Genomic DNA, 10662 nt, shown 5'->3' with positions numbered 1-10662 from the left:
TTTGTGATAACAAGGCAAAATGTCACACATACTTCCTCTTGTTATTTAGCTTTCTACCCAAGAAATATAATTCACTTAAAAGATGCCAGTCTTGCTTCTTTCCCATCCTAAGTTTTAGATTAGGACTTCGTCTTAATGATTCTGCCTCTTTTTCTTATTATAACCTGCCTTTCAAATTAAAATTGTGTACTAAGGTTTTGCTGATAGAAACATTTTTGGACAATTTTTCTTTGAGCTGACTTCATGTTGAGTAGGAAAGCCACCAAGTTAACCCCTTATTCATTCAACAAGGGTTAATTAAATGTACACCAGACTAGGCATCTACCAGAGATGTAAGTACTTAAGTCTAAAAAGGTTCCTTTCAAAATATGTATATATACTAATAGTTCCACAATTTAAGACAGTAGTCTTGCTGTGAGGTATACTAATGTTCTAGAAAGGAATCCTTACTAAATGAACTAATAAAAGTGCACAAGTTTAAAATTATTAATTATATTACAATAGTTATGATATTGAAACAACCTAACTGTCCACCAATGGATGAATGAGTAAAGAAAATGCAGTATATGTACACAATGGAATTTTACTCAACCATTTTTTAAAAATGAAGTTTTGCCATTTGCAACAACATAGATGGACACTGAGGGCATTATGCTAAATGAAATAAATCAGATAGAGATAGGTTGTGTGATCTCACTTATATGTGGGATCTAAAAAAACAAAACACAAAACACAAAAACAAAAAAAATGAGCTCATAGTGACAGGGGACAGACTGGTGTTTGCCAGAGGTGGGGGTTGGGAGAAATGGATGAAGTGGGTCAAAAGGAATAAAATTCCGGTTGTAAGTCACTGATATATAAGGTACAGCATGGTGACTAAGTTAATAATGTGTTTTGCATATTTGCAAGTTGCTAAGAGAGTAGATATTAAACGTTCTAATCACAAAAAAGATTTTTGTGTGTGACCATGTACGGTGACAGATGTTAACTAGACTTACTGTGATCATTTCACAATGCACACAAATATCAAATCATTATGTGGTACACCTGAAACTAACACAACGTTATATATCAAATATACGTGTTTTTTTAAAGTTACTAATTATTTTATACAAATAATAAACCATTATATTACTTGGTTTTGAGTTAGCAATAACCAGCCCAAGACTGAGATAGTAAAATCTCTGCCAATATAAATTGTTCACGCTACTTAGAATTTTAAATAGAATTTGAAGAAAAATTTAATTAAATTTGAGCTTCTATTTCCTCATATGTAAATGACAGTTTGTTGTGTTAGAATAAGGTACAGAGCACTCAGCATGATACCTCACACATGCTCACTCAATTTTGTTAGCTACTTTCTCTTTCTCTGAAATCAGTGGTGTATCTAGCACATTTAACACCTGGTATACATCATTCTTAACACCTTCCTCTGAATGAGAAAATTTTTTTAATCTTGAAATGAAAGGAAATAATATGAGCCAATAATATGAGGTAGAAATGTAAACACTGAAAAAATGCCATTAAAATTTTTAAAATGAAAAGTTAAAAATATGATATAAATGAGGAAAAAATAGAGTAATGCTTTTCATTATTTTTTTTAAAAGGAAAAAGATAAAGAAATGCTTCAAAAAGGGTTTTTAAGGTTTAAAGAATAATCCATACACAGAATGATAGAATTTAAATTATTTCATTTCTGTTCAGGTATTTTTATAATCATGGTACTATCTTTGTATATTTGAGTCTACTGTTTATATGTAGGGTTTATATTGAACCACAAGAGTTGGAGACATCAATTAACTTCCCCACAGAATACACAGTTTATTCAAAAGATATTAAAAATTACTTATTATTGGGATGCCAGGGTGGCTCACTTGGTTAAGCGGCTGCCCTCTGTTACAGCTCTGGTCATGAACCCAGGGTTCTGGAATGGAGTCCCGCATGGGGCTCCTTGCTCTTCCGGGAGCCTGCTTCTCCCTCTGCCTGCCACTCGCCCTGCTTGTGGTTGCTCTCTCTCTCTCTCTTACAAATAAATGAAATCTTAAAAACAAGAAAAAGAAAAATTACTTATTATTGAGGCTTACATATATGTAATTAAAATTTAATTGAAATCACAGCATTTAGTTAGAATGCCTTGGTGATCTTGCCTTTTGGGACATTTGGCAATGTCTGGAGGCACTTAGGTTTTTATAACTACGGGTAAGAGAGTACTACTGTAATTAAGCAGGTAGGGGCCAAGGACGCAGCCAAACATCTCAAGGTGCACAGGACAGCCTCCCACAACAAAGAATTATCTGGCTCCAGATGACAAGATTGATAAACCCTGACTTGTTTGAACAAAAGATTTTTTAGGGAGTACTTTTTCATTGGCATTGTTTAAGACTAATGGCACGTGGTGATAATAAAAGAAGACTAATGATAGTTGTATTTATTATTTGTTAAACAATTAAGTAGACAAGCACTACTTTATTTTGCTCGTACCCAGGGCTAATGATGACATTTCCATTAGACTCTCTTCTAAAGGACTGCCACCTCCAATGAGGGTTAAATCAGACTTCTACTTTAAAAGTACTTTTAAACCACCTCAGTCATAGCTAGAACCAAAGTGATTTATGGGACTATTTGCTTTTTGATAGTTATCTTATTAGATTTTTAAAAATATAATTTTTAATTTTTAAATGTTAAGTTTTACTGAAATATAACTCACATACCAAAGATTGACCACTTCAAAGTATACAATGTGGTGGCTTTTTGGATATTCATAAGACTCTAAAATCACCACTATCTGATTTCAGAAAACTTTCAACATTCCCAAAAGAAACTTCAAGCCCATCAGCAGTCATATCCCATTCATACCTTTCCCCAGCTCCTGACAACTACTAATGTACTGTCTAGGAATCTGCCTATTCTGAACATTTTGTATAAGCAGAATCGAGGAGTATGTGGATTTTTCTGATTAGATTCCTTTACTTAGCATATTTCCATGGTTCATTCATGTTGTGTCATGATTCAGCCCTTCTTTCCTTTTTTTTTTTTTTAAATATTTTATTTATTTATTTGACAGAGAGAGATCACAAGTAGTCAGAGAGGCAGGCAGAGAGAGAGAGAGGGAAGCAGGCTCCTTGCTGAGCAGAGAGCCCGATGCGGGACTCGATCCCAGGACCCTGAGACCATGACATGAGCCGAAGGCAGCGGCTCAACCCACAGAGCCACCCAGGCGCCCCCTTCTTTCCTTTTTATTGCCAGATAATATTCAGTTGTATGTATAGGTCACATTTGGTTTATCCATTCATCAGGTGACATTTGGCATGCTTCCATGTTTTTTGGCTATGAAGAATGCTGCTATGAATATTTGCAACACTTTTCTGTGAACACAGGCTTTAGTGGAAATGCTGGGCCATATGGTAATTCTGCTTATTCTAAGGGAATAGATATTTTTGCATCATATATATTCTATTGTATGGATATGGCACATTTTGGTTATCTATCAACCAGTTGATGAACATTAGGATTGTTTCCTTTACCTGTTGTGAGTAATACAGCTTGAACATTTATGTACAAGTATCTGTGGAGACATACATTTTTATTTCTCTAGGAGTGGAATTGCTGGGCCATGTGGTAACTCTGTTAACTCTTTTAAGGGACTGCCAATCTGGTTTCCAAAGGGACTGCACAATTTTACAACTCCGTCAGCAAAATAGCAGAGTTCCAATTTCTCCACATCCTTATTATTATCTGTCTCTGATTTTAGCCATCCTGGGGATGTGGATTGCTATCTCATTGTGATTTTGATTTGCATTTCCATAGTGACTGAGATTGAGCATCTTTTCAAGTGCTTATTAGCTTTTTTATATCTTTAAAGATGACTATTCAAATCTCAAGCCCATTTTTATTTTATTTTTTAATTTTTAATTTTTTTCTAAAGACTTTATTTATTTGACACAGAGAGAGAGATCACAAGCCGGCAGAGAGGCAGGCAGAAAGAGTGGGGGAAGCAGGCTTCCTGCTGAGCAGAGAGCCCGATGTGGGACTCGATTCGAGGACCCTGGGATCATAACCTGAGCAGAAGGCAGCGGCTTAATCCGCTGAGCCACCCAGGCGCCCTTAAGCCCGTTTTTAAAAAATGGGTTGTCTTTTTACTATTAAGTTTAAGAGTTCATTATATATTCTAGATACTTGTTCTTTATGTGATATTTAATTAACACTTTCTCACACTCTGTATTGCCTTTCCCTTTCTGAGTGGTGCCTTTTGAAGCACAAAAGCTTTTTACCTACTGTGTGTGTGTGTGTGTGTGTGTGTGTGTTGCATGCGTTTTTGGAGTCATATCTAAGAAACCATTGCCAAATCCAAGGTCACAGTTACTTCTATGCTTTTAAGTTTTATAGTTTTAGCTATTACATTTACGTTCTCAATCCAGCTAAATTTTGGTATATGGTTTAGGGTAGGAGTCCCACTTTTTTTCCTGCTGGTATCCACTTGTCCCAACACCATTTCTTGCAAAGGTTATTCCTCCATTGAAATGTCTTGGTACCTTTAATTAACTCTAAATTTATAGCATTGTATTTCTTGTGTTGAATTGGTGTATCAATTTGGAAAGTATTGCCATCTCAGTAAGTCTTTTGATTCATGAACATGGGATGTCTTAATTTCTTTCAACAATGTTTTGCAATTTTCAGTGTACAAGTCTTACATTTCTTTAATTAAATTTATTCCTATTATATTCTTTTAAAACGGATGCTATGTAAATGAACATTTTCTCAATTTCATGTTTTGAATCATTACAATTATGCACTTGTATACAAATTGTATACAAATATACAATTATAATTATTATAAAATTTTTTGTGTAAAAACTTCCTACTACTGAATTTCATGGAATAGAAAAAATAATATATTTCTTTAATTACTTAATATATATTTTTGTTTCTTTTGAATCTGTACTATACACTGTGCTGAAGACATACATACTGTAACTTCTTTTTGAAGCCTGGATGAACTTCCTTTCAGGAAACCTGTGATTCTCAGCTTACTTCTTGGTGATGTTGGATATTTTCAAAAAGACAACCTTCCTGAAACAGGAATGTAAAATGTTCTTTGGGGCCTTAAGTATAGAAAGGAAAAGATGAGCATTTGACACAACCATCTCTTTGGTTTCCAGAACTTCAAAGATATAAAGGAATGAAGGGGAGAAGGAAAGTGTTGGGCTGGCAGGAAGGGCCACTAAAGATGGGGAAAGTTCCCGCCACAAGACCTGAGCTCGGACAGGAGAACAAAGGCCCAAGCAGGAATCTGAGACCCCCGCCCCGGGCTCCCGTGGACCAATGGGATCCCGATGAGCAGGCGGGATATCCAAATAAGGGAAACTTGCCAAAAGACCCCTGAGCTTTCCCCAAGAGCCCTTAAAAGCCCCCTCCTCCCTGCCTTGGGCGCGACTTCCGCCACTCTGCTTTCCGGAGAGCGTTTTTAATAAATCTTGCCTTGCACCCACTTTGCCTGGTGTTGTGTTTATTTCGTCGGAAAAAACTTTACATTTGGTGCCGAGACCCGGGAAGGAGATTGAGCCCCCACACAGTGGGGAGGCTCTCTCCTTTCCCTGGCCGAACCGGACCTGCCTTTCCGAATGCCACTTCCAAAGCTGTGGTGAGTTTCCCCGATTCCGCGCCTCCTACCGGAAAGCCCTGCCCTAATCACGGCCGCATCAGGGTGGACCCCGCCGGTCACCAGGTGACCTCCGTGACTCCGAGAGGCTGGGAGACGTCCTAACCTCTACGGCAGTCGACACAGTTTTTCCGCAACCCAGTGGTGGACGAGGGGACGCCTTCCTCCAGCCCTTGGGTTGCCTGGCAACGAATCGTGGGGACCTCCCAATCCAAATTCGACCCTAAAACATCCCGGGGGTGTTTTAGGCCTGCTGGCCAATCTTAAAACCCTGGAACTGGACCAGGACCTGCAAAAACGACGTTACTGTACTGTCGCTTGGCCACAATACCGATTAGACAATCAGTCCCAATGGCCTCCGGAAGGCACGTTTAACTATCAGATTTTCATGGACCTAAATAACCTCGGCAGACACCAAGGCAGATGGGCCAAGGTCCCTTATGTCCAGCTTTCTGGACTCTGTACTCTCGCCCCTTCCTCTGCTCTCACTGCTCCACCTCACAGGTCCTCTTGGCCTGCTCCCCTCCCCCTACCCTGCTACCCACTGCTCCCAAAGACTCGGACCTCTCCTCCCCGTCTCCTCTCTCTGAACCCCCGGAGAGCTTCACCCATCCACTGACAAGAGGGCCTCTGGTTCCTCCTCCTCCTCCTCTTTACCGCGATCCTTCACCCCAAGGTCCCTTAAATTCAGGATTTCTGAACCAGCGCTCTCGTCTGCCCCTCCTTCTCCCCCTCCCCACTCCTATCCGAACTCCTGACAAATTTATCCCCAGTAAACGGGACACTCCAATCAAAGTTTACTGAAGGTCAAATAGGCTCTTGTTATTTGTTAAAATCTGCTAGCAGAGAGATGACTAGAACTGTTGGTTAATTGTGTGTCTCGGAGTTTTAATGGGTCATTCTTAAGGTAGCATTCAAAGTCTTTGGTAACCGTTACCCGAGCGTTGGTCGTCTGGAACTAGGTTTACGCTTTTGAAATCTGCTGTTGGTAAACACCTTTTGTGCTTAATTGAATTCTGTTGTAACAGCCACAGGGCTACTGTTTGAGCTAGATCCTTTCGTAAAGAATGGAAGGGGAGACTGATCACGTCCCATTAGCCAGGGATACCCAAAGGGGAGGGTGTCCAATCTGTTTGAATCTGAAGAGTGCCTGACTGCGTGAATGTGTCTGTGTGGCTCCAGCTGCACTAGGGCTCGAAAGCCCCCTGCTGAGTGAGTCTGCCCCCCAAGGGAGGTTGCTGGAGTTGAGGAAGTTTGAGTTCATGCGCCCTTCTCTCTACAGGACCTTTCCCAAATTGAGAAACGTTTGGGCTCCTTTTCGGCCAGTTCTGATAACTATATTAAAGAATTCCAATATCTGGCCCAAGCCTATGACCTCACCTGGCATGATTTACATGTGGTCCAGACCACCACCCTCACCATAGAGGAGAGGGAACACATCCAGGCTGCTGCCCGGGAGCACGCGGATCAGGTCCAGCTCACTGATGCTGCCATGCCAGTTGGAGCCCGGGCGGTCCCAGCTGTAGAACCAGGTTGGGATTATCAGAATGGCCAAGATGGCCACTGGCGCCGCAACCGCATGGTCCAGTGTCTCATAGCAGGCATGTGGCCAGCCTCTAATAAGGCCGTTAATTATGACAAGATTAGGGATATTGTCCAGGCCCCTACGACAACCCCACCATGTTTCTTAACCAGTTGACCTAACCTTTAACCCAGTACACTCGCTAGGACCCTGCCTCTCCTGCGGGGGCCACGGTACTGGCTACTCATTTTATCTCTCAATCAGCACCGGATATACAGAGAAAGTTAAAGAAGGCTGAGGAGGACCCTCAGACCCCCATTTCTGACTTGGTGAAAATGGCATTTAAGGTCTTTAATTCCCGTGAGGAGGCGGCTGAGCTTAAACAACAAGCCAGACTCCAGCAAAAGGTTCAGTTGTAGACCCAAGCCTTGGTAGCAGCCCTGCGGCCGGCCGGCTCCGGGATCCAGCAGAGAGGGGCAACCAACCGCACCCCCCCGGGGGCCTGTTTCAAATGCGGGGCCAAGGGACACTGGGCTCGCCAGTGCCCCAATCCAAAGCTGCCAACTTGGCCTTGCCCTCAATGCCATTTGATGGGCCACTGGAAATCTGACTGCCCTAACCTCAGGGTATCTTCGGCGCCTCAACGTGAAGGACCCCCCCGAGACAGTAAATCCGGCCTTTCAACTGCTTGGATTGGAGGACGACTGACGAAGCCCAGACTCGGCCACCCCTCTCACCCAGGCCAAGCCCAGGGTTACGCTCCAGGTAGCGGGTAAGTCCATCTCTTTTTTGCTGGACACGGGGGCTACCTACTCTGTTCTGCCTTCCTACTCGGGACTTACTCGAACCTCACCAATTACTGTTATGGGGATCCATGGGACCTCCTCCAACCCTAGGGTGACCCTTCCCCTTACCTGTAGCCTGGATGGGTTTCCCTTCCCCCACTCGTTCCTATGATTCCTTCCTGCCTGGTCCCTCTACTGGGTAGGGACATTCTCCAGAAACTAAGGGCAACTATCTGCCTCTCCCCTTCCTCCCCTCTATCCACCTCAACCCGTCTCATCCTACACCTCTCCACTCCCTTGACCCCCGCTCCAGATGACCTACCTACTGTAGACCCTCAGGTGTGGGACACCTCGGAACCCATCATTGCTTCCCACCTTACCCCAGTTAAAGTACAGCTTAAGGATAACTCTAAGTTTCCCTCAAGCTCAGTTCCCTATTTCCTTAGCCCACCGCCAGGGCCTGAAACTATCATAGAACGGCTTTAACGTCAGGGTCTCCTGATCCCCATCAGTTCTCCCTGTAACACCCCATCCTCCCAGTACGCAAGCCCTCAGGGGCTTATCGACTGGTACAAGACCTTAGGCTTATCAACGAGGTCGTGGTCCCCCTCCACCCAGTCGTTCCTAACCCTACTGTCTCGCGTTCCCCCAAACACCTCTCACTTTACTGTACTGGAGCTAAAGGACGCCTTTTTCACCGTCCCTTTGCACCCTGATTCCTATTTTCTTTTTGCCTTCACCTGGGAGGATCCCGACACGCAAGCTTCTGGACAACTAACTTGGACTGTTCTACCCCAGGGGTTCAGGGACAGCCCTCACATTTTCGGCGAGGCCTACAGACTTACAGCAGTGCATCCTTAAGGCCAGTACTCTACTACATATGTGGATGACCTCCTCCTCTGTAGCCCCTCCCTCTCGGTCTCCCAAGACGACACCTCCACCCTACTTAACTTTCTGGGGGCCAAGGGATATCAAGTGCCCCCCTCTAAGGCCCTCAACATGACCTTAGGGCAGCCCATCACGGTCTACTCTCCCCACCGACTCACAGACCTCCTTAGCCACCGATCTCTGGCCCATCTGACTCCTCGTCTCCAGCTATTCCATCTGCTATTCCTAGAGAACCCGCATCTCTCTCTCTCTACCTCCCCCCGCTTAAACCCTGCAACTTGACTGCCTATACCCTTGCCAGATAAGGGGTGGATCTACATCCAGGACAGGATTGCCCTGCCAGGCAATCTGGTGCACACCTTGATTACTGACATCCACCAATCCCTCCATAGTGGCCCATAGGCTCTCCACTAATTTCTTCAGCCATTGTTCTATCATCCTTCCTTATCTAAGGTAATGGAAGTTGTCCACAGGGCTTGCAAAACCTGTTCCACCGTGAATTCACAAGGAGGAATCTGCAGACAAGGGCCTAACCAACAGCTCCGAGGTCATTAGCCGGGGGAAGACTGACACCTGGACTTCACTCCCATGCCTCGCCATAAAATACATTCACAGGCTGGATCGAAGCATACCTCATGGCCCGGGAAACAGCGGACATAGTGGCTACAATACTCATCGGGCGCATCATCCCGAGGTTCGGATTGCCCCGGACCCTCCAGTCAGACAACGGACCTGCCTTCATCTCCAGTGTAACCCAACAGGTAGCTGAGAGCCTCAACATAACCTGGAAACTTCACATCCCATACCACCCATGAAAGACCCGCGGATCCCCTTACCCAAGAATCCAACACTGCCACTGGATGCAATCAGCAAGAGATTCTTTATTGTTACGCAGGCGCCTGCGGGTGGTCAGCGCGCGCACCTGCGGGTGGTCAGCAGCTCCTGCTAGCTGAGCACACCCGGCTGGGGTGGTGCCGGGTTTTTATAGACAGGTACAAACAAGTTTTGGGTGGGGCGCAACTGATTGGTTGACAGTTAGAACTTTTGAAAAAGGCATACGTGGAGTTTGCTGATTGGCTTTGGGGACCCGCGCCCGCAAAGAGAGAGGCGGGAAGGGGGAACAAGCTGATTGGTTCTGAGGGCCCGCGCGCGGGAGGAGAGAGGCAGGGAGGGGGAACAAGAAGGGGGAAGGTAGGAATGCCATCATGGCGTCTTCTATTATTTCTATAAGCCAAGCAGTTAAAGAAGGGCAAAAGAGCAATTAATAAGCAATTAATAACCTAATTTACGCCTAAAAGCCAGCGGTTCACAGAAAAGCAAACAAGCGGTTAGTTATCCTATCTATCTTCTAGGGGAGGGGTCTTTCACCCACAGTCATCGGTAAGGTAGAAAAGGCCAACGGGCTGCTCAAAGCCCAACTCACCAAACCTATCCTAGAAACCCATCTTTCCTAGCCTACACTTCTGCCTATAGCTCTCACCAGACTCCTGGCTACACCCCGCGGGTCTTCAGGCTTAAGCCCATTTGAATTACTATACGGCCGGCCCTTTCTTAGAAATCATAGCCCTCCGGCCATTTCCCCGCCTCTTTTATCCTATCTACCTTACCTCACTCTACTTCCTGGGGATACCCCTCCCTATTGACTGGCCACTCCCCAACTTCAGGGCCACAAATAATACGGTCCATATGGGCCCCATCGGGGGAAACATACATATTATTAATGTGTCCTCCCTTACCACCGCAGCTGCCATATCACTAATTCCTCCCTCCTGTACTGTACTCCCTCGGGAATATTTCTCTTGTGCCCT

This window comes from Mustela nigripes, chromosome 3 (assembly GCF_022355385.1).
Source record: "Mustela nigripes isolate SB6536 chromosome 3, MUSNIG.SB6536, whole genome shotgun sequence".
In the NCBI taxonomy this organism is placed as follows: Eukaryota; Metazoa; Chordata; class Mammalia; order Carnivora; family Mustelidae; genus Mustela; species Mustela nigripes.
The sequence above is the reverse complement of the archived record's forward strand: the minus strand, read 5'-3'. Positions refer to the sequence as shown.